Source organism: Colossoma macropomum, unplaced genomic scaffold (genome assembly GCF_904425465.1).
Source record: "Colossoma macropomum unplaced genomic scaffold, Colossoma_macropomum, whole genome shotgun sequence".
In the NCBI taxonomy this organism is placed as follows: Eukaryota; Metazoa; Chordata; class Actinopteri; order Characiformes; family Serrasalmidae; genus Colossoma; species Colossoma macropomum.
The window spans coordinates 18,900,605-18,925,696 of NW_023494799.1; the positions used below are offsets into that span (position 1 = coordinate 18,900,605).

Here is a 25,092-nt window from a genome sequence, read left to right on the forward strand (position 1 = left end):
GCTTGCTCTAATTTCCCTCCCTCTCTCACTCTCTCTCTCTCTTTCTCTCTCTCTCCCTCTCTCTTCCCCTCCCCCATCCCTCTCTACCTCTTTCTGGCGCAAGAACGCACATGCACACACACACTCTCAGTGCCCCTCTAACATAGAGGCATTCTTTCATTCTTTTTCATTCTCTCTCTCTCTCTCTGCCTCACGCACACACACACACACACACACACACACACACACAGACACAATTGTAATACTAACATAAAAACACTGTTATATGACCGGTATGTCCAAAACATTATAAACACCCGTCCTAGTACTAGAGTAAGAGGAGCAGAGACAAAGAATGAAAGGGAAAGGAGAGGAAGACAAGATTCTTTTGGGGGGGGTATAACAAAATGTAGGGGAAAAAGGGATAGGGAGAGTGAATGAGCGAGTGAGGAGATAATATAAGGACATATCATTATGAGCAAAATAATAAAAAAGAAAGGATTAAGAAAGATGAAGAGGACAGATAGATGTGATGATGAAAAGATCGCTACTGTCAGGGAGGGACATTGTTCAATGTGTGTGCGCACATGGAGATTTTCTTTCACTGTGCCACCTGTATTGAGTGTGCACTGAGCATGGACAGTTATCAGCTGATGTCCCACCTCTCCCACTTTTACACATACAAAGAAACACACTATGTACAGCTACAGCTTAAATCCAGCAGGGACAAACAAAATATGAAGTAACTACCATTAACTAAACATGTACAATGTGCTTACTTTTGATAACCTTACTGTATTTATTACTTCTTATGCATTGCTCATTCTCTCTTATTGGATTACATCTGTATTCACATGCAACTTGTAGAACTGAATAACTTGCATAAATGCAAAACAAAGCATTGCATGTAGTTTTCCATATACTTGAAATGTTACCATACACTGCTTATATTTTCACAGGCTTTAGTCAAACAAACAATGTGGCAATATGTAAACAAGATTAGCATTATCATTGTTAGTATTAATTATTATTAATATTTGGTAGTAGGTGTAGAATAATTGTGGTTACACCTCTGGAGAAAATGGCTGAGAGAGAGGGGGATTCAGGAAGAAGAGAAAATGGACGGATGAGGGAGGAGAAGAAAAGGCTTCACCAGTGAGGAGAGAGAGAGGGAGGGAGGTAGAGCAAGAGAGCAAATAGAGAGAGACGGAAAGAAGGAGAGCAAATGGAGAGAGAGCAAGAAAGAGAGAGAGGGGAGGGGATACAGAGAACAAGAGGGGAGGGGAGAGAGAGACAGGAAAGAGAGTGAGAGGGAGAAAAAGAGAGGAGAGCAAAGGGTTAGAGGAGAAGAAAGAAGTGGGGGAGGGGAGGGACATAGAAACCAAAGGGGTGGGAGAGAAAGAGAGAGAGAGAGAAAGAAAGAGAGAGAGAAACACAGCGAGAGCGAGCAATGATTAAGAGAAATAGTGAGAGATGGAGGAAAGGAGAGATAGAATAACAAGAAAGAATCAGGGGGAAAAATGCATTATCAAAGAGTAAAGAGTAAAAAAAAGGAAGAGAGGGAGGGAGAAAGTGTCACAGAGAAACAAAACACAGATAATACAGAAACAACAGAGAGACTAGTTTTGAGGAGTGTAAGTATTTAAACAATACAGTTCAAACAGTACAGTCCATATGGTACTATCATCTCACAAATAATAATTATGATATTCACGTATCCATAACAGTTCATAATCATATATTCGATTAACCGCAGGGGGAATTTTTTTTTTTCTCCTGGTAATGTTATTATGATACACATACACAGTAAACTGGTGCACTAGTGCTAGGAGGATAAAAACTACATTAACACTAGGACTAACCGGTGCAGTTCTAAATGGCTGTTTGTGTTTTTGCTGTCTTTATTTTTGTTTTTCATCTAATGTTTCATTTTGTCTTTCATTTTGTTATTTTCCCATTTTGTCATTTTGTTATTTTTGGCCATCACTTTGTTTTCAGAAAGGCTGTGTTGCTGAAGAGATGTTCATATTTGCAAACATTCCCTTACATTTTAAAGTTCTAATTAAAGTCATAATAAGTCATAATGAATTATTGTTTATTGCTTAGTTATAGTTTGTAATGCCATGTGTTGGAACCCATGGTGTCAAAGTTCATCACCAGATGTTTTGTACACACTGGCTATGTTTCAGAATAAGCATAATATCACTATGCCTGTAATACTGTTGTTATGTTTTAGTACTGACATGTAAATCATATCATATATCATGACAATTTTATAACCCTAACTGTAGGCATACTTATCCAAAAAGTTAGACCTCAAGTTGCAGACTTTAAGTATGCAAAAGAATCATTAAATTATACATGACAAGATATTAAGTATTCTATCTTTGTCTCTTCTTATGATGTGTATTTTGCTCCCTGATTACCTAATCAAGAACAGCCTTGCACTTGAGGGCAATACTCCCTATGATACAATAGCTATCAAAATGCTAACAATTGATGAAAGCTGGTAAAAATGAGTTAGCATTATCCTACATTTTCGGCCTGGGTTGGTATGATGGTTGAACCAAATACCAGTCAATTTATTGCTAATGTATTACTGATAAAGAACATTTGCTATGTATATTATAATCTATAAACCAGTGGAGGTGTGCAGCAGCCTATCAAATGACACTGCAGAAAATCTACAAAATGTTTGGCTGTTTACAGGAAATTCAAGCAGTAATTTATAATGGCACTTGGCACCTCAACCGTCATTAAGAATACAAAAATCTATGAAAATGCATGATTATGCACATTGTAAATACCCTCTTTTCTACTATGCTGCATGCCATCTCTATGCTACAGACTGAACTGATGAGGCAGAGCAGAGACAAAAATATAACATTAATAATCAGAAAGATTCTGTCTTTTTGACTCCAGTACTAGTGACTTGATTTCAATGCAGTGTCAGTGAGCTGGAATTCCTGGTGGTTTAGCCTTCTCACCAAGCTAACATTAGCCTCTGGCTAATAGGATATAAATATAAATATATAAATATATATAAATGAAAAAAGTAGCTTAATAGCTTCACACAAAAAAACAGGTTTATCTGCTCAGATCAGAATATTTATTATTAAACTGTCAGTGAGGTTTCAATGAGCCGGAATGAACCTGCGCAGTTTCTCTAGCCTTCTCGCTAGGATAATATTAGCTTTGTGGTCAAATGTAGAGCAAACATAGCTTAGGCTAACAGCTCCACACAGTATGGCACAGGTTTACTCACTGAGATTTCAGTCTTTATGCTCAAAACTGGCATCAGAGAGGCTTCAGTGAACCGGAATAAACCTATACTGTGGTGAAAGATGCTAAGCTACTGCAGCAGTATGCTACCCCCTTAAAACATTGCCAGGCGCCGGTGCTAGCATCTTAGCATTAGAACGACCAAGAATGCAAGAATGCACTATGCTTGCAGTCAGAAAATGCTTTTATATTAAGTAATCGGGCCAAAACCATTGCAAACACACTTTACAAATGAATGCAGTTTTGTTTAACAACAAGCTCGGAAGACCACCAACTGTCTAAAAATCTTTAATTTCAAGTTCTCTTCATCAGCCAAACGACTAAAAAATTATAAACGCAATGCCGATGTACTTAGTTGGCTCATATTATATATGCTATAAAATTGCAACTCAGATCATCTAAAATAATCTAAACAAAGATTAAGCAATAAACAGTTGCAAAAAGTACTGCTACTATTAAACACTACCCAAAACGTCAGTTACCTAAAGTTCATAAGTTTAAAAGCTACAGTAACATTCTGGTTGTGTGGGCACTGTGTGATGTTCCTGCACAGCTCAGCTGGCAATTTCACTGGCACCTTATTCTACATACATGCAAAGCAAATGACAAAGGGATGTGACTTCCATTACAATAATTAGTATTCACCCTTGCTGGAGCAGTTCATAGCAGTGCACTCCCCTGTGCATGTTCAACATTACTTTTGTTGTTGGGGAGATACTGCTACCACTTAGATAAAACCTTTTTTCCCCATAATTGCTGCTCGCCACCTGTACATCCAAATAAGAATAGGGCTGAGAGTCTGATCTTTGAATATTTCCATTTGCCCAATATAAATTGTTTCTAAGTAGGCAAACATTACACTATAAATGAAAAAATATGAGTGCACACATCAACTGAATTCTGTGTTAATGCAAAAAAAAAAAGATCTTAAATACTGTTCTTGTATAAACTGCGGAACATAGTACTGAGTCCGGAATCCACATCCTACACTTGTCCTCTTGTATCTATGATTTAGGAAATGGATCAAATTTCACTTCCCACATCCAAACTCTCAGAATATTGCTGTTAAATTCTGAAAACATGTCAGATGCATCGTGACATTCCCAAGTTGCTGAGAGGGGTTTAATGAAAAGTGCAATATAACTGATTGGCTTCAATTTTAAAGTGCATCCACATTTTTGGGATATTTTTGAAAAATCCAGTTTTCTCCCACTTCAGAGCAATGACTAACAAGACATACTTTGCAGAAAGTAGTAGAGTAAAAAGTAGGATATTTTACTTTGAAATGTTGTAGAGTGAAGGTAAAAGTCTCAAATAGAAGCACTTCAATAATACTTGAAAAACTACTGAAGTATATTATCAAAGTATGTGTGATACAGCATGACTGTCCAAGCTTACCTGTGAATGGTAAGGATTTCACTTGTTAAATCAGTCCATCTCAGTCTTCAAACACATGGTCTTCTGATTTGTTGGAAGAAAACTTGCCATCACACTGGCCCTTTGCAGATAAGATTGAAAGACTGATATACAGTGCCTTTCAAGTCACCAGATTCGCCTGGATTACAAATGACAAACAGTTTGTTCTAGCCAGTATACTTATTGCAAACCAATATGCTCTTAAAGTAAATGTTCAAAGTTAAAATTCATTATTTGTCAGTAAATCTGCAAAAGAAATTAAAAACTGAAAAATGCTGCTTCCAAAAGTATTTAATCAAGGGTGTCGCTAGGCCTGTTATTTAGCCCCACCTATCCAGTGGAAGTAGACTGATAACTCTGGCCAAGGGTCTTCAAGAAGTAAAATCAGGACGGGTAAGATTGAGCTTCACAGTGGCCATCCTCTGCTGTGTAGCGTTGGGGAAAAATGTAATGGCAGCTCAGCCAATCGTTATCAGACCTCGTAAGCTGTAAGCCAAATAGACCTGGGAAAGGGTCTCTGGTGCTACTCACTTTGTGAAGTAACATCAGACGACAATCGCTGAAGTTGTGACAGGATTTTAGCTGAAAGCATAGTAAATTAAAGATTAGGCCTCATTCAAAATATATAATATACAGTCCGACTCTGTTAGGTAGTTGCTTGTTAGCTAGCTAACTTTAAGCTCCTGTGAGGTAAAGAACTGCTTGACTTTAACACCTCTGTTTGATCTGTGATCTATGTAGGTGGACAGATATTGTATTGAAGCTGTAAAAGATCTATGCTTAATACACCATGAAGAAACACATCTTCTGTACGCCAACTTTACTAAATAGACATTTTTTGATACATTTTCACCTATTGCTACTCTACAAGTACATGATAAACAGATATTTTGGGGCCATTAAAAACATGCTACTGGGGGAGTATGCCTGGACCCTCTTAATAAAGCCTCAGCCCCCCATCCTTAAGTCTCTAGTGACGCCCCTGTATTCAACCCCTTCAGAATAGTACTACAACCACCTGCCAGAAAAACAACTTTAAATCTGTTTGGGTAAGATTTTACCAGCTTTACACACTGTTTAGGAGTGATTTTCACCCATTCTTCCTGCCAGATTTGCTCCAGGTTGTTAAATGACACTTGTGGACTGCGATTTTCAAATAAGGCCACAGACTGAGAGCTAGACTTTGACTTGACCCATGTAAAATATTCACCTTTCTGTTGTTCACACCTGTGTCGCTTTGGCTAAAAGGTGAAATTTCTCCTAAAGGAGTTTTGAGTAGACTGAAGCAAGTTGTCTTGCAGTATCTCTTTCATCTGTGTAAAAATGAAGATTTCACAGCACAAGGGTTAAATACTTGTGCAAACAGCATTTTTAGTTAGTTTTCCTACACAATATTTTCTTCACTTTAAATTCATTTATTATTTAAATTAATTAATTTAATTAATTAATAGTCTTCTAAAATAAAACATGTACAGGACTTAATACTTTTGCAAGGCACTGTATATCTTGATATTTACGCATTTTCTGAAATGACTTAAAAGAGTGATTTTTAAATTGGGAGAGCCATAATTTGGTCTAAACAACGTTTATTAATCACAGTGAGACTTGGAAGTAAACAAAATGTTGCCAAGCACCTTTAAAAATGTTAACCACAATAAGACAAATAACAAAAAATACCAAAAAAAAAATGTTTAGTGTTCAGACAAAACCAGGGTTTTTCAGTTATTTAACATAGATACTGTAGGGGATACTGTTTGAGGTGTTAAAGGAGGGTTTCAGATACTAAATCTTTACCCCCCAAGGTATGCTCTGTCAGCATTTCTAGCAGACACTGTTAGCTATAGCAGTTTAAGGTGGTAGAAAAATGCAGAGATAGGAGCCTTGCATGTATTCTCACCTAAACCAGGACTTAAACCCGCCTGTGTGTGACGCAGTGTTACCACTGTACTTTTCGGCCACTTTATGTGCATTACATTATTGCTTGAGGTTTCCATTTTGCTATCCTGTTCATACTTAGGAGACAAGGCATTGGGTCACTGCCATTGTCTTCAGGGAGTTGAACTGCTTGCATAAAATGCACATAATAAGACACAATAAGATCTCCACAATATTTGCAACATTGCCTAATTTTGTACCTCCAAAAATATAACCGCATATATATATATATCGCAAATATTTGATACATCACCCAGCCCTAACTGCAAGTTAGCAACATTTTGTCCCTAACTGGAGATAACACCGGCCATTAGAATTTTAAATGGTAAAAAATATAACAGACTCCAGTGAATTTACTAACAGACGCACCAAAATCTGACAAAAACCCTTGTGTGGTGTTCGGGTCTGTGGGACCCATTTTTAATGTGTACTGCCATACAAGTAAGCTAGTAACACCTTAGCATCCACCTGAGATATCATAGCAATGGCCTAGCAACACCTTAGCAACCGCCAAACAACAAAAACAAGCTGGAATATGATAGCAACCTCATTTCAACAGCATAACAACTAACTGGAATGATTAACTCTTTTACTGCTTAGTAATGTAATTTTTGTGCAAGCACAAAGTCATGTGTAGAGAGTGCCTGATGTCACTTATGAGAGACTGTTCACAGAGCAGCTGGACTCAAAATAAACATCAGTGTTCAAAGCATTTTAGCTCTGGTCCCATTTAAAAAATCCCCAAAAATCTAGGGAATATTTACAAGCAAAACTGTATTTGTAAAAAGGATTTCAGATATTTAGTATCATCACCTATAGTTTATTTTAGGCAACTGAAGTTAGTTAGCTTAAAAGCATCCATGGGATATCTAACATTACTTACTTCCTATAAAGGTGATTCATGTGCGTGACGTTTAGGCCCAATCCCGTTTCTCCCCTTGCCCCTACCACTTAACCCTTACCCCTCTGTACATTCATGCCTAGGATTGGGGTGTCCCAATTTTTTTTTTTTTCGCAAACGAGGGGTAGGGCGAAGTGTTTTGGCTACACAGCCCTGCAAAGGGAGGTTTTTCAAAGGTACACTCCAAACAGAGTGTTATGAGAAAAAAAACAAACACCGGCAAGATGGAGGCGCAATTGATCAAATAAACCCACAAATGTAAGTATTTTCTCCATAAAAAATAACGATAATGGTTGTATTACCTTAGTTTAATGTTGTTTCAATGTATTATGGTCCTTTTCTTCATAACAAGCACAATAAATTGTGAGTAGTATGCTGATGTCTTGGTAGCTAGGTAGCTAAATTTCCCATTCCACATTAAATGGTGCAGCAGTTCTGATGCCTGAGGTGCCAGAATGTAACCATTGAGGCGGAACGAGAAAATCTGAACAAGAAGCTAGCGAATAGCTGACTTCAGCTTTGTATCACTTAAGATTTAGGGGTGGGCAGTGTCACATCCCTGCCTCTTTGAAGGCATATGACTCCCTAAATTTATCTAAAGAACAGCAGCGAGGTTGCTGAACTTTACCACTGAAGTCAGCTTCTTGTTCAAATTTTCCAGTTCCACCTTAAATGGTGCAGCAGTTACATTCTGGCAGTTCAGGCACCATTTAAGGTGGGACCACCGGCACCAATGAACATCTACTCTCTGCCGAGCACTCACTCTCTCAGTTGATCATTTTTAAGGGAGAAAATTAACTGTTCCTCTGAAAAGTGGCTGTAGCAGCAGCTTGTTTTCCTCTGTTCATCGCCAGCTGACAAACCACTGAAACTGAGATAAGGCTGTTTTCACTTCAAACTTAATACTTGAGTGATGTGTGCATGCTCTACTCACCATTGTTGCTACTGTAATTGCTTTAGCAGAAGCAGCACTGCCCTGCAACGAATACTTCCTGCAGCAAAAAATGTGGAAATGTGAAAAGAGCCATTTGGGCCTTCGTCTCAGTGGCTACAGCTTATTTTAACCAACCAGAGCCAGCCCGTTAGCTTGTAAGCATTACTAGCTGCAACTATCTAACATTGCTTATGATCTGTGACTGTGATTCATGCAAATGCATTGCTTTCTCTGACAAGCTAAATCATAAAACTCTATCTATGAAAGTTTATATTCTAACATTTAGTCAGCTACAGCTTACTTTAGCCAACCAAATCTAGAGTTGGTCAGAGTGAATTAGCTAGCTGGCATTCATAATTAGCTACTACTTTTATTTCTTTACTTATGATGAAGCTTCATGAAGAACAGGATAGGTTTTGCCCCCAACAGAAGTATTCGGTGGTGTTACGGACTTATCATTATGTTCTGCTATTTTTGTTTGCCTTTATGAAGACTGAGAATAGGGCGGAGTGAAGGGGAGTGTCTATTTGTCTGTGTCATTCACGTGACCTTTTCCTTGCAGCGTCCACATTAATGACAGCCTTCCATTCCTGGTGGATAATTGATAGATAACAAATATTAGTTCTGAATAACAATATGTTAAAGTACTGTGGTATGACCTTATGTTACAATGCCATTTTAAATCACTATGGATAAAAGCATCTACTAAAAAAATTAAAAGTAGGCTACTGATGCCTGATGCTTTATCGCTGGATGGGCAAATGGTAGGAATTTAAGGGAGGAAAAAAAAGCTCTATGTTAACAGGAGATAGAATAAGTGACGTTATGTATGATTAATATAAAAACTGATGCCATTACCATAGTGCCAACATTAGGTAAATAAGGCAGCAAACTGTGTAAACCAGTCACAGTGTTATGCATGGTGATTGTATTGATCAGCATGGTTAGTTTTGATGGCTTTTGCATAGTAAACATTAATATTAGTGACATTAGTCAAAACACTCCAGTAATTGAACAATTCATGCTGGTTACACAGGAATATAGTAAAATTTTTCACTTCTGTTTTCTGATAGCTGTTCTCACATCAAACTGCACAGCACAGAGAATACATTTTAATTTTCCTGGTCACAAAATTGGAGACACATTCATATAATGACATTGAGACAATTGTCCAAGTTGGGCCATTTTGTAAAATGCAATAAAAACGAATCTGTGATTTGTTAATTCTCTTGAAACTTACAAAGTATAAAAGTACAAAGAAATAACTTTGTTTAACTTTGTTTTGGCAGACCAACTTGATTGTATTTTGTGAATATAAACAAAATTTGAATGTAATGCCTGCAACACACTCCAAAAAATCGGGATCAGGAAAAATAAGAGTAAAAGGTTTATAGAATATTCTAGTTACATCATTTTAAAACATTCCACAATAAGCAGGTGAATTGGTTACAGGTGAGGTTATTATGACTGGGTATAAAAGGAGCATCCACCAAAGGCTCAGTCTTTGCCATCAAAGACAGTTCGTGGCTCACCACTTTATACCAAACTATGTGACAGACTGTCAAACAGTTCAAAAAGAACATTCTATGTAAGATTGCAAAGAATTTAGGTCTTTTACCAACTACCATACATAATACTGTGAAAAGATTTAGGGAATTCGGAGAAATCTGGGAAACCACTGTTGAATGTGCGTGACTTTCGAACCCTCAGATGGCACTGCATGAGAAACCATCATGTTAAATATAGCCAAATGGGCTCAGGAGTACTTCAGAAAACTGTTGTCACTTAACACAGTCTGCCACTGCATCAAGGAATGCAACTTGAAACTCTATAATAATAACTCTATTACACAAGGAGGAAGCCATACAGTAATTTTATGTAGAAATGCCAATGAGTTCTCTGGGCCCCAGCTATTCTTAGATGGTCTAAAAGATAGTGGAAATGTGTGCTGTTATCAAATGAGCCCACATTTCAGCTTGTTTTTTGGGAAAAAATTAACATTGAGTTTTCTGTGCCAAAGAGAAAAGGGACCACCAGCGAAAAGTGCAAAAAGTCAATAACTGTCATGGTATGGGGGTGCATCAGTGGTCATGGCATGGGCGACCTGCATGTGTGTGACATGGAGGTGTATATTAGGATTTTAGAGACATATAATGCCATCAAGATGACGTCTTTTCCCAAGAAGTCGATAAGTATTTCAGCAAGACAATGCCAGGCCTCATTCTGCATGTGCTACAACAGTATGGCTTCATTGACACAGTGTGCGTGCTGGACTGGCCTGCCTGCAGTCCAGATCTGTCTCCTATTGAAAATGTATGGCACATCATGAAGAGGAGAATCAGACAATGATCACCACAAACTGTTGAGCAACTGAAGTCTTGTATCAAGCAAGAGTGAGCAAAAACTGCAACAATTAGTTTCTTTTAAAAAGTGTAATTAACAGGAAAGGTGATGTAACACAGTTGTAAACATGCCTCTGTCCCAACCTTGTTTTAAGTGTGCTGTGGGTATCAAATTCTAAACTTGTTTTTATTTATAAAACACAATTAAAACAGTGAAAACACTGTAAAAAATTCTTTGTACTTTTGTCATTTAAATAATGGTTCAAGAGAATTAACAAATCAAAGATTCTTGTTTTATTGCATTTTACAAATTGTCTCAAGTTCTCCAGAAAAGGGGTTTTGTAAATCATAAGTCCACATTTATAAATATTTTTCTGTCTCCCATTTTCCTATAAATGATTAAGGCTTTCATACACATTCAATAGAGTGACAACATTAATCTATTAACATGAGCCATTTATTTATTTTTAATTATTTGTAACCAAAGTGTATTTTGTTTATATTTTTATTTAAAAAATCCCAAACCAAAATGACACATATCAGATAATACCCTAACTTAGTCTCACACAACACAAGTTAGTACTGCTGCTCAGTCATCCAAAGGAAACACAATTAAAAGAGAAAATTCCACTGATTTTTAAACATTTCTGCATAATTTAGTTGTTAAGGTATGCACAAAGTCATTCAGTGTGGTTTGACAATAAATAGTTCTTTGTACAAAAACTAAGATGTCTTGGTGGTGATAGCAACCAGAGATCACAATGTCTAGAACGCAAATATAGCCATTTTATTTACTATCCAAAACCACCAGTAAACCTACATGTGTCTTGTGAGTTTTTATATGTAGTGCTGATCATGATAAAACAGTGGTAAATTGGAAAAAAATGTCTTTGAGGACTATTTTGATTTACAACACCCTGTGTGTGTACCCCTCTATCATGAATGCAAAATAATGTCTCAGGCATCATGCAATAAATTTGGAGCCATTACATGTATTACACCGCATTACATGATGTAGCTTTCAGAATTGCTTCAGATGTCTGTTTCCTATAACTACTGTTTTGGATAATTCTGTCAGTTTCTCTAGAATGGTACATTTCACATCAAGCCTCCCTGAAATCAGTGGAATTCCCTTTAACTTCACCACAACTTCTTCCATTCCTTTTATAATCATTTGGAAAAAAATAGAATAATTCTGTTTTTAACATGATGTATATATTTGAAAAAACATACAAATGACAAACTAATGGTTAAACTGACTGTTTGAACTAAATGACTGGTTAAACTAATCACATGAGGCCATAAAAACAGGAATAAAAATACACTTTTGTTTATATATGATAATTTATGACAGTAAATATAGGGTATTGTTTTAGCAAACTAGTCAATCTTTAACTGTTAACTACAGGAGCATCACAGTGTCTTTGTACACTTAACTGCATTGGCTTTATCTACTGAATAGACACATTTGTAAGAAAAGCTTTTAAACACTTGTAGTCTTAAATTAAATTAACTACCTCTGCAAAAGAAAGAAAAAATGGACAAGCAACTGTTCATTGTTTTATTTTTCAGTCAGGCTAATGTTAACAAGTTAGCTACTAGCAACCACTGCTACCTCCTGTGCAATTCACCTGTGTACATTTTACAAGATTCCTTACTAACATTTAATTGGTTAAGTGCTGGATAACATTTCATATAATTCATAAGGACAACCTTAAAAACAAAGGTACCACACATTAAACCAGGCATGCCCAATCTTATCCTAGTCCTAGTGTGGCTGCAGGTTTTTTCTTCATTGCACACAGACTGCAGCACACCTAATACTACTGATCAGATGGTCTCAGTCAAACAATCAGTCCCTTCGCATTAGCGATGAAACGATATTAAAATTTCATATCACGATTATCATGACCAAAATTATCACGATTATCGGTATTATCGTGATATTGTTCAAATGTTTTAAAAAGTAAAATAAATAAAAAAATAAATACTGATACACAAACTGAAACTCTCACCAACTTTTATATTAACACAAAAAGAATTGGCAGCAATATGCACTTTTTGTTTGCATAAACATTAAAAAATAAGGTCAATACATTTTTAGTATTACTTTTGTATTACTTACAATACTTGTAATACTCTGTAAACAAAAGAATAGCAAATGTATTATTATTACAGTTATTATTATTATTATTATTATTATTACTACTACTGTTATTCTTATTATTATTATCATTATTATTATTATTATTATTATTATTATTATTAATTACAATAACTAGGGATTTCCCTGCATAGAGAATTAAATCTCGACCAACTCTGAGGTGGGTCTTAATGGAAAATTACTACTTCTAAGAAGTGCTGCACTCGGGGGATTTCTGTCCGAACTGCAACTGCAGCATTATTGTGCCGTTGTGGCGCTGAACCCCTAATCAACACAGTGCACCAGGAAAAACAGCCAAAATCACAGAGGAATTGCGTGACCGCGCTGTGAGCTGCAGACAGTGTAGAACTCACACAGTGTGTCTTCACCTGTGGAGCTGCTTCTCTAAAAGCATTTTAAAACTAAAACATAACTTAAAATTAACATGCATCTGAGCTGCGGCAGAAACACTCCTGAAGTTTAATCTCTGAAACTCTGCTTTTCCTAAAAGCAGCACACAGCGTTACTCGCGCGAGGTCCCGTCTCAAAGCACACTATCTTCCCTATGTAGTGCACTTCGTGGATCATGAAATAGCAAGTCCTTCACCCAAAGAGTGCAAGAAACGTTCGACTAAGTCATCTATAATCAACATTAACAACTGGCTACAAAGTCCCTATTTAAAACTCAACTGCTTGTTAATGATGATCGTGTTTGTTTGAACAGTAGCGCACTATGTAGGGGACACTGAGTGATTTGAGACGGTGTTATTCTCAGACAGTAAACACTGCAAGCGAGACGAGAAAGGGGAGCTGTGCAGATTGAACCTCTGCAGCGTCTCGTTCCAGAGCTCGTCAGACTTGGTCTTCTTAGAAGACTGAAATATCTCTGAATCTCCGAGTTTTCACACCGCGGTAATCGACCGCGGTTTTAACGATACTTTAAAGTTCAAACGGTACTACTAACCGTCATTAATTTTACCGCGGTTTACCGTGAAACCGGTAACCGTTTCATCTCTACTTTGCATATAAAATTGAAAGCCCCTACATTAAACTGATCATATCACATTATGTCTTCTCCACAGTTTACATGTAAGGTGAACTTTAAATTGAGCTGTGTTTAGTCTTGCAAGTCAAACGTCTGATGCTCCATGTAAGTGCTGGCAGAGCCTCAGCTAGATGGCATGCCCCTGGATCTGCCCTGATAATACCAATTAATATCAAATAATAAGATCAAATAATATCAGGTCGGTGATGTAATAGTCTATAATAGTCCCTTGAGAGTTTTGAAATTAAAAAAAATAAAGCACAACAAATGCTTATTCTGCCTACTCTATTCACTCCGTTATTGCTATTCTTATCACAACTTGGAACATCAGTGCAGGTGGATGTTCACAAATTGTACACTATGTGAAATGCTACAAAATCACATGAAATGCTTTGTAAATTTCACATTGGTTATGATTGTGCAAGAAAATTGTTTTTGTATAAAACTGTAAACATCAGTATAGTTTAAAAAATGTTCCTTAAGGAGGGCACTTTCTCACCATACAACAGCTGGAGTAAGGTTACCCTATCACTGCTACTGGGAAATATTACATTATTATTAAAGATGAATATGTTTGAACATTTATTTGAATGAAAATAGACCCTATGATGTGGTTGTAGAACTGTGTGTGGAGTGGGTGAATTGAATTAAAATCATATAAAACTCATAATAGTAATGTTTGTCTGTTATACCTGTGTAAGTACATACCGGCAAAAACACTTTCCTCTTAAAGAGATCCATTCTTTTTCAGACGCGTTCCCACAACAGTGTAAAAGCTAGACACTAATCCTCTACACAGAACACACTTCTGCATATGTTTATAAACAATTACTGTTTACTTGCTGAATTTAACATATAGGAAAATAATAAATAAAACATAAAATGTGACCTCTGCAAAAGTTATGGCATATTTTATTTTTAATGTTTTATGGTTTGCGTCAAAAAAAAGTGTGTAAAGTATGTGTTTTTTCAAGTAAAAGTCAATTTAATTTTATTTGGTGAATATGTTGCTCCAAAAAACAGCTATCAAACAGCCTATAATTAAACCAGAGGCTTATATGATAGCATAGATAATCTACCTGTGCTATCTAAACAACCAATAAACAGGCCTGTTATTTTGACTAAATTAGCCACACCATCCATTTTTTCTAGTATAGGAATGTTGCTTTCCCGTGACACCAGCACACAGTCTCTACAAGTTTCCAGTGCGCAAAAAAAAGCTGTAAATATGAAAGGGAGGTTGCTCTTTGCACTGACAGACTGAGGATCCTCAGCCTAAAGGCTACTGTTTCTGTCATCAGCATGACCATGAGTAAAAAACACAAAAGCTGGACAACATATCAGGACCAATTCAGGACTAACATTACACATTAAAGGAAAACAGATTAAAAGAAAACTTCTGGTGAGACAAATATAATTATTTCTGTGCATCTTAAAGCAGCGGTGGTGTGTTTTTGGACATTTAAAAACCTTACCCTAGATTGAGTTAAAATACATCTGTGGTGCCTGCTACGAAATCCACTCTACGGTAGTAATGTGGAGCATCCCTAACAGCCACCCTTTATAGCAAGGTGCAGAAATGTTTTTCCAATTCAAAAGGATAACCTTTTTAGCTACAACTATGCTGGCCATCAAGCCTGCTGATGAATATATAAGACAGAGAACACAGAGACTGTGAGTATCCACAGATTACAGTACTGAGGTCAGGCTATAGATGCATATCAAGCATTTTGGAGAACCACTTAAAGACACTAGATCAGAAGGTCTGAGCAACGGGCAAGACCAGAATAGATGTTTTGAAGAGCCATCAGCTATATTACATTTAACCAGAGCTGATCAGCACTATACGCTCACTGCGCATGTTGCATAGGGCCCCGCAAATTATGCAAGGGTCCTCCCTCCCCCTCATGTCAAGGATGGGAGGATGCTCATAAAGAAAGAAAAAAAAACATGAGAGTGATTTGCTGGAACAGCAATAAGGTAAACTTTTGTTCTCTTCAAGTCTGAATTCAGCAAATAACATAAAAGTAAGAGTGAAATACAAATATTTATTAAATTACAGACAAAGGTGTTAAAACTGCAGCTCAGAAAAGATAAGTGCATCGCATGTAAAACGTGTCTATATGTGCGTGTACAAAATGAAACTCGTGCTTTGTTACAGCAGCCTCTGTGGAGACCACCATTTATTTATTTACTCTATAAGTATTTACTATTAAATAAAAAAATAAAACCCATATTTAAAAAAATAAGGTAAATACAAAATGTTTTTATTGTGCAAAATAGTTCAATCAGAACTGAACAATAAATAGATAAACCTGCAGTTTGTACATGCAAGCCTGCAGCAGCTTCTCTTGCTCAGCAAAAAGAGTGCAGAATGTTGTTTCACATCCTAATTTCTCAAGTAATTTGTCTAATACATGCATCCCATACACTTGCACTAAAATCTCCAAATGTCAGACTCTCACAGTGTTTTGTCAATATTAGCCATTTATGTTGTCAGTAGTGGCACGCGAGCTGAGGACTTCTTGACATTTTTGAAGTAAAAGGCCACAAGACTCCGCTGCTGCAAGATGCAACTGAAGGTCGGAGGTGCACTGTAGGCAAGGCTAGTGGACACATAGGCCCAAGCTAGCGGGCCGATATGCTAAAAACTAAACCAAGGCTAAAGGCTATTGATACCCCAAGAGACCAGCAACTACGTCTCTTAAATGTTTGCTCCCTTGATAACAACGTGTTTGCTCCCTTGATAACAACTTTAACTCAGACTGAAACTGACTACTCAATATCAGATGAGGGATTACTAAAAGAAAGCCTGACTCAGCTATTAAGGTAAATTGCTAAGGTTTGCATGTTTTACATTGTTTCTATGTTGTGTTATCTGGTGTATTTGTAACACAGCAGTGAAAACAATAGCTTAGAAAGAATTCCAAGCAGTATATCACCAACTACTATTACTATTCAGACACCAGCTAGCGACGGCTGGATTTCTCTATGCTATCGTAGTAGTTTAAGGGGTGAACCGCCAAATATCTGACGTTTGCTGTGTAAAACCATTATCTGCAGTGTGAATCTCTCGCACCAGTCAAACAGAGTCCTCCTTTTAGGTATGTTTAAACTGAAAGCGGTGATTTTGTGTCTTGTTTGATCTACCGTATCATCAATTCACCGTGTTGTGCCGGAGTGCCGGAGCGCTGCTTCAATTAGCCAGCAGCTAAAAACAGCTAGCCTGGAAAGATAGCGCTCTCTCGCTCTCCAGTGCCTCACAGCTTCCTCAGTTTACTTTCGTTTAAATCAGGGCTGTAACTAACATTAACCCACTTCTTTCTTTCACTTTCGTTGCTCGAGAATGCACTAATACTAAAATATCACGGTTTGGCGCTGTAACACGGCGCTGCAGACATGATTTAACACCGCTAAAGTTGTTAGGATGCACAGAAAGAGGTGAGTTCACCGTAGGACAGTACAGTTATGTCATTTATCTCGGCACTCACACTCGGTCACAGGAGAACAGATCACAATCGCTCCACTCAAACAGGGAACGTATAACTCCACGTTTCAGATGTTGCTAAAGTATATTTGGCGACCCCTACTCGTGGCCCCCTCCTTCTCTAATCAAGTTGAAAAACTCTGAAGTGCGCCCTCTCCTGGTGACAGCAGAGTAGTGTCGCTTTCCTTGCAGTAGAAAACGCCACCAGGGCTTTCGCTAAAACGTGGAAGTGTGAGAATGGTGTACTATATCGAAAATTTTCGTCTTATCGCTCTATCGAGGAAAAGTTATGTCACGATGCTTATCGTTATCGTTTTATCGCCCAGCCCTACTTCATGGTATCACTCATAGGTATCAATACTCCCATTGCTGATATTGATACTGTGTCTAAGTGCCAGTATGGGCGATACCGCTACGATTTCGGTACAGGCAGAACCCTTGTGAAAACAGATGATTAGACAATTTGCAGTATTAATTTGCACCAAAATTTCAACCACTGTAACAGTGGGGGGAAAAAAATGATGGCCATGCAGATCTATTTTGCGATTTCACAGAGGGACATTAGACAGAGCGATTTGTTATCTCTGTTCATGCTGAATATCAAGAGGGGTATGACACTCAAGGACGTCTCCTTTGCAGATACGACACCATTTGAAAACACAACATCCTGCTCAACATGCAGAACACAGCAAAACAACAGAAATTGAAAGAAGAGTCCCGCTACCCACACTTTTTGAAATGCCAAAAAAATCACAAACGACAAAATACAAAGATCTAAAATTAGGGATGCATCAATACTATTTTTTTCAGACGGAGTACAAGAAATTTTATGTACTTTCCAATACCCTAATGAGTAACCTACTTAGAATTAGTGTAAATGAGTGCAATGTACTTAAATAGTTAAATCATTAAAATCTAGCTGATGTTAAGTCACGTGCATTAACTAGCTATGCTACATTAGTTACCTTGGATCAAGTATCATAGTAGTGGCGCTGAATGTCCGCTAAAACAAGGCATACAGTGTGAAATTTTAGAAATCTTGTTCCTTAGTGACAACTCTGCATACAGTCAAAACCTATGACTAAAACACTTTGATTGACATGCTTTGCACAGCGTATTCTAGCGAAAACATGCCAAAGTGGGACATTTAAAATGACCAACAACTTGGCATCCAACTGCCATGGCATTAGCAAAACTTTGCTGGGCAAGCAGACTATCGTCCATGCCAGCTTGTTTTTTTAGCCCAGCAGTGTACACTAGGCTTACGTCACATAGTATCAGGTGGTATTAGATATCGGTACCAGCTCATTTTTATATGTATGAGTAAATGAGCATGGTATCTGGCCAATACCTGACACTAGTATGGGTATTGATAAATCTATCTAAAACTAAAAAAATAATGGAATTCATTGCCTTGAAAGCACTCTTAGGTCACTCTCTTAACTCACTGTTAATATTCTTAATAAATGTAACTTATTGTTAATAAATAAGACTTAAAGGCTGAAATATGAACTATTTAAGTGCATCCAAACAACTCAATCATTATGAATAACTATTTAATAATTGTCTACATTTTTTTTTAAATTATGAAATGATGTACTGCGCAAAAGTCAGAGACCACACTTAATCTGATTTTTTTTCAGTCAAAACAGCTGTTATGTACAAGTTATTCATTTAATTTTATGTTTGAGACCTAAACATTGAGCCAGACCTTCTTTTTTGTCGATGTCTGTGACCCAGCACCTCTTATTTTTAATTTACTATTTCAGGTTTTACAGGGTGACTCACAGCAGCATATGCACATCACATTTTAGTGTTTTTTTTCTCCTGACTCACTACTGCTACTTCCTTCAATTTTACCAAACATACATAGTGCAGCCTTACGTATGTTTGTTTGTTTTATATAATTAATTTCTTTAATCAAAATTTTCAAATTTTCAATTTGTAAAAAAAAATGGTTTTACCCATTTATGCATTCCTTTTTCAGATGGGAAAAGAGACAGTTATCAGCTATAACTGATTTAGTAATAAGAACCATAATTAACAACTTCAGTAAATGTAAAACACTTTTCTTGCCCAAACTAGTTAAAAAAATAAAGAACCAATCGATATATAGATAAACCAATGGTGTGTATGCATAAGTATGTTCTCTTGGCTTGGCAAAAATAGTGCTACATGTTGCCTAAATTTCGCAAGTCATTTGTCCCATGCATGCGTCCCATACATCTCTGACTATCAGACTGTGGAGTTTAGTAAGCATTACAGGCATTTACGCTGTCAGTACCAGCTGCATTCAGCAGATTTTTCACCTTGATGGGAGCATCCGGCCTCATTATACATTGTAGTAATTATACCGCTGTTGTTTTGTTTTTTTTCTGTAACCACAAAAAATTCATTACAATCTAGACATTTTTCCAAATTTAATTTTAAATATGGCAAATACTGCTGATTATTTGAAAACTAAACCATTGTATTTGTATTGCGTTCACTGATTGTTCTGGCAAACTCCTAGCTAGTTATGTTCAAAGGAAATACAGCAGTGAATATGTAGCGCTAGGCTTCATCTGCATGGGAACTGAAAAGGAGTACCTACCATTCTGTGGTGTTTGCTCAGGGGTCTTTTCAACCAAAACTTTGAAATCCGACAGTTTACACCATCACTTGGGGACCGAACACATCAAAGAGATATCTAATTGTCAGATTGAGCCAGAACTCTGTTTGCAACTTTCCTTTCATCAGCCTGACATCCAGCAATCAGTAGCTGCCAAACATCATCTTCACATAAGTTAAGAGATCAGCTAAATCTTGTAGACCACTGAAGCTTTTGTAGTAGTTTGTGGGGGCTGCGAATTACAACAAGAACCCTTGACACAGAAAAAGCACGGTTTTATTCTGTTTATGTTGATATTCAATAATAATTCAGTTCCCGGTTCCCTCAGTCATTGCACTTAGCTGGTCTTGACAACAATTTCTCCAATTGAAAGTCCAACTGATGTCAAGTCAGAGATTAAAACAAGACTACTGGTTTATGGTCTCGAGACCAAGAGGGGACTCGAGCACTACAACACTACTAGTTATATCTGTATATTAAATCTATGTAATAAACTCGCACAAAATTTCAAGCATAGTTTTCAGTTCACACATATGACCGAAAAATAAATACATACACACATTTTCTAAGCCACTTATCCGTCTGGATCGCAGGGGGAGCTGGAGCCTATCCCAGCAGTCATTGGGCGGAAGGCAGGATACACCCTGGACAGGTTGCCAGTCCATCGCAGGGCAGACAGACAGACATATACATTTATACTTACACCTAGGGGCAATTTAGCATATCCGATTGGCCTGACAGCATGTCTTTGGGAGGAAACCCACACAGACATGGGGGAACATGCAAACTCCACACAAAAAGGACCCTGGTCGCCCAGCCGGGAATCAAACCCAGGCCCTTATTGCTGTGAGGCAACAGCACTACCCACTGCGCCACAACTTCGCAGTATCAAGGGGAGGTCTCTCTGTCAAGCTGCACTGCCTGATGTCATAGATAGTGTTGTGTGGAGGGAAATCACCCACGTGTTTGTCAGTGTTGCTAACATGAATGAGTCTCAGACTTATGTATATATTTTTGTTGCCTTCCTGGCAGCACAGAGATGTGCAGGGAAATACCTGCAGAACGCATAGTCAGATGAGCAAATGCATCCATAAAGTAATTTTTGAAGACGTTTTTTGCACTCTGTTTTCACTGGTGTTTTAATCATTTCTGTCAACTTCCAATGTTTCAGTGTTTTAAAGCACGGCAAAAGTTTTTGTTAATGTATTACAGTTAAGTGTACTCGGTAATAAGAGTATTATGATTTATTATTTATAAATACATTATAAAGTTCAGTCGCAACTTTATAATAGTGCTCCAATTAATGATTATTAATGTTTAAAAAAGTATATAGTAGCCACTTAATGATTAACTAAACGTTAAGTAAAACGTTAATAACAAATTAGCAATATAATAATTTCTTCATTTGAAACAAAATTTAGACAACTTACTTACTCACAATGGTTATAAATTGTTTGTATGTGACAAAGTAGACAATATTTCAAGTTAGTAGCTATGAGTTATGAGTATCAAATAATAAGTAATTATTAAAAAATGAACAAAATGAACATTTGTATGCATATTTAGCAATTATATAAATATTAACAAACTATTAGAAACTATTATATTTTTTAAAATTCTGCAGTACTGTGCTGTGACTACTCGCTTGTATAATTTTGCCATTTTTTAAAAAGGACATGTCAGGCTGAAACCTTATTTCAGAAATCATAAAACAATGTCTCAAACATCAGGAAACGTAACATAATGATTTCATGTTTCATGTGAGGGAGCTTTTAGGTTCATCAAACTCTTCAGAAGCCTGCTTCCTTTCATGAGCATCATGAACAATTTTGACTTGGTGAGTTTCTCTCAAATGGAACATTTCACAGCAAACCACTTCTGAATGACAGTTTACACCTTTACCATTTAATTATGCAGAAATTTTGAAAAATCGGTGGAATTTGCCTTTAAGTTGCTAATTATTAGGGTCTATTATTATAAAGTTTTACTGTTTTCAAGTCATCTTCAAATATTTTAGCAGTGTTATTAAAGAAGTGGATTCAGTCACAAAAATCAGCATCACTGACTTTTAAGCTCAGTTTTATGCCAAAACCACAACAGCAGCAAGTTCTTCTCTTACTGATGAACACTGCCTTCAACTCATAACGTAAAATTACATGGATAAACAATGTTTACAGCAAAATAATGGCACTTATCATGTAGGTGTTGCATTAAATGTATATACTATCATCCAATGTCTAGTGCAAATTGTTTAATTTTCCAAATTATAATACCTTTAATTCTACTTCTACTCAAGTGTGTTTGTCAGGAAAGCAGTCTACCTTTTACTCCATTACATTTCAGTCTTTAACATTTAGTTATGTATGCCTTTTCTGGGTTTACTTTCATTATGATACACTGGAGAGAGCATCTGTTCTGCTTTTCAGTTGGTTACACCTACACAAAAACAGAAGAACTGAGCCTAACAAACTTCCATTTCTATGCAGACAGATCCTGGATTTATTATGATGTTCCACCTCAGATCTATAAGTTGCTCAGTATTTAAGTAGTTTTTGACCTGTTACTTTTGTACTTCTACTCAAGTTGCTTTTTGTTAAATTACTTATAGTTTTACTTGAGTCATTATTTCACAGAAGAAGCAGTACTTGAATATGGGTTTAGGCTACTCTGCCAACCTCTGCTGGACAGTCGTGGACAGCACACAGTACAGCTTTAACTCAAGCCATAGAACCCACAGAATTCAGCCAGACCTTGTAAGCAGAGCTTAATGAGAAGCCCTAATAATTTTATTGTTAGACTAAAATGGATCCAAATAGATAGTGTAATTTAATTGAAGACTAAACTTGAACCAAACTAAATGTGTTTTGGATAACTGCTCCACAGATAGACTCCCTCAGCCCTCACAAGAGACCATTACATGATAATATCTACAGGATGGCATGGCAGTCTCTACAGGATGCAGAAAAGCTAGTTCATGCATTTATTACCTCAAGGCTTGATTACTGTAATGCCCTGCTGTCTGGATGTTCCAGCAAAAGCCTTAACAAGCTTCAGTTAGTCCAGAACACTGCAGCCAGAGTCCTCACAAGAACCAGAAAGTTTGACCATATCAGCCCAGTTTTATCAAACCTACACTGGGTTGCCAGTTGAATTTTGCATTGATTAAAAAATTATTTTATTGACATATAAAACTCGAAATGGCCTGGCCCCTCAGTACCTGAGTGAACTAATCTCTTATTATGAACTATCACGCCTACTTAGATCACAAGGTGCAGGCTTACAATTAGTGCCAAAAATTAATAAAGTTACAACAGAGCCTTCTCATACAAAGGCCCCCAGCTTTGGAATAATCTTCCAGTCAGTGTTCAGGACTCAGACACAGCCTCAGTCTTTAAGACTAAACTTTGACTTTACTTGGCAGTCGACTACACACCTAAAAGGGTAATTCATTGCTCCAAAGCACAGATGCCCTCTTGCCTTACAATTTGAAGGTGAGATGCAAAATACTGTAATTACGATACTGCAGCGAAGTCACACATTCTATGTATGTGTAAAAATCACACATTATAAAACTAGAAACTAATCTCCATCAGTATATACAACATAATGCAAAATTTGTACTTAGTTTAATTCCACCCTTAAAATGTTCCCCTTCACCACATTTTTTCGCAGTCTACTACAAACTTTCTTTTTGTCTGTTAAAGTGAAAACAACTAATTGACAGCTAAATTTAGTTCACGCCATAGGTTTGTAGCTTTCTTTCTGATCAGAAGAGCTAATTTGACGAATCACAATTGGCCTGTCACGACTCTATGGGCAAGTTAACGACAGTGGAGTGCATACAAGGCAAATACATCATGCAAAGCAAACAACAACAGAAAATTCTTGGGCCTCAGTCTACTTTCAGTTCACAAATTTTCTTAGGAACATTCGGGAAACACAAGTGAACAATAACTACATTAGCCTATATCACAGCAAGCCACAACCGAAAGCATAATAACATTATATTAGCCACTCAGCTACACTCATGAACTTCGCAACATTCTCGTACATAGCTGACCACAATTAGCCTTCAAGCAAGACGTCTGAGAGAGAATAAGTTTGAATCCAAGCAGAAATGTGGTCCAAACGCGCATATCTTGTCCCGGTCGTTGTGGGCTAGGCTAGCATTTGTACCATTAAATGGAGAGGAGGACTGTGGCCTACTGTATTCGTTTATGCGGCTTTTCCCACTCAACCCCCTCCCCGCCCCCGCCCCCGCCCCCGCCCCGCCGCCATCTGTTTGTGGCATGAGAGAATGTGGAAGTAAAAAGAAAAGGCGACATTTTGGCTTTGAAAAATAACATGGATAAACAATGTTTGTCGCTACACAGTTACACGTATCGTCATATAGGTGTCGCATGAAAAGCGGAAATGTATATATTAGCATCCAGTTCAGAGTGCAGATTATTTTACAAGCCAGTCATAAAGAATTCGCTGAGTTTCGCTGGAATAGACATGGGGCCAATCGACCGATCAGTGCTAGGCAATGACTTTAATATTCCGTCCAAAAACAATGAAGTCGTTAAACTTACCACGCTCCAAAAATCGGTTGTATACGTAGAAAACACTTTGGAATATTTGAATACCGCTGTATAGTTTGAATTGTGGCTAGGTCTGGTATCGGTGCTCGGCAGGAAGGAAGAAGGGAATGAGAGCAAGAGTGACGTGAACGAACAACAGCCGGGCACCTCCTTGCTGTCAGAAGGACAGGAAAGCCACAAGAGTGCTCACTAACTTTAAAATATGATTAATAAAATTCCACGTAGCTAATATTCCCCCCTAAGAGCCAACAGCTCATAGATTCTAGGGGATGTAACTATATGTAGATTTTTTAAACTTTACCTTTGACTGTCATCAAAAGTGTAACAGAATTATACATATTTTGATAATGTTTCAGCCATAGTCCAGTCGACAGCGCGAGAACGTTAAACACATTTGGCTAACCTAAAACTGAAAAAAAGAGAAATTCCACATG

The 25,092-nt window shown here is 37.2% G+C and overlaps 1 long non-coding RNA gene across 1 annotated transcript; it reads right to left on the bottom strand.

Annotated features, from left to right (window-relative positions):
- Nucleotides 1-21: 21 nt before the first annotated feature.
- Nucleotides 22-24,859, bottom strand: LOC118818901. The gene is made up of 3 exons (XR_005008120.1): nucleotides 24,650-24,859; nucleotides 4,660-4,816; nucleotides 22-185 (listed from the first exon to the last, which is right to left on the bottom strand). It is a non-coding gene; the product is annotated as an uncharacterized LOC118818901 (long non-coding RNA).
- Nucleotides 24,860-25,092: the final 233 nt, after the last annotated feature.